Here is a 422-nt window from a genome sequence, read left to right on the forward strand (position 1 = left end):
TGGTTAAATAACCAACCTAAGCGGATGACACAGCTAAGGCTGAGGATCCAAGGCTTCAAACAAGGAGATAATGAACCCCTTTATGATGCTTGGGAGAGATACAGAGAGATGCTGAGAAGATGCCCCTCTGAAATGTTTTCAGAGTGGGTGCAATTAGACATCTTCTACTATGGGCTTACAGAAAAAGCTCAGATTTCTCTAGACCACTCAGCTGGTGGATCTATACATATGAGAAAAACAATTGAAGAAGCTCAAGAGCTTATTGATACAGTTTCCAGAAATCAACATTTGTACCTAAGCAGTGAATCTTCCATGAAAGAAAAAGCTAAAACAGTAACTGATGAACTCAGTCCGGTGGATCAGGCTAATGAATTTAATCAGCAATTAGACTTTCTAACTCAGCAGCTAGCCGAATTCAAGGA

This window comes from Arachis duranensis, chromosome 2, assembly GCF_000817695.3.
Source record: "Arachis duranensis cultivar V14167 chromosome 2, aradu.V14167.gnm2.J7QH, whole genome shotgun sequence".
In the NCBI taxonomy this organism is placed as follows: domain Eukaryota; kingdom Viridiplantae; phylum Streptophyta; class Magnoliopsida; order Fabales; family Fabaceae; genus Arachis; species Arachis duranensis.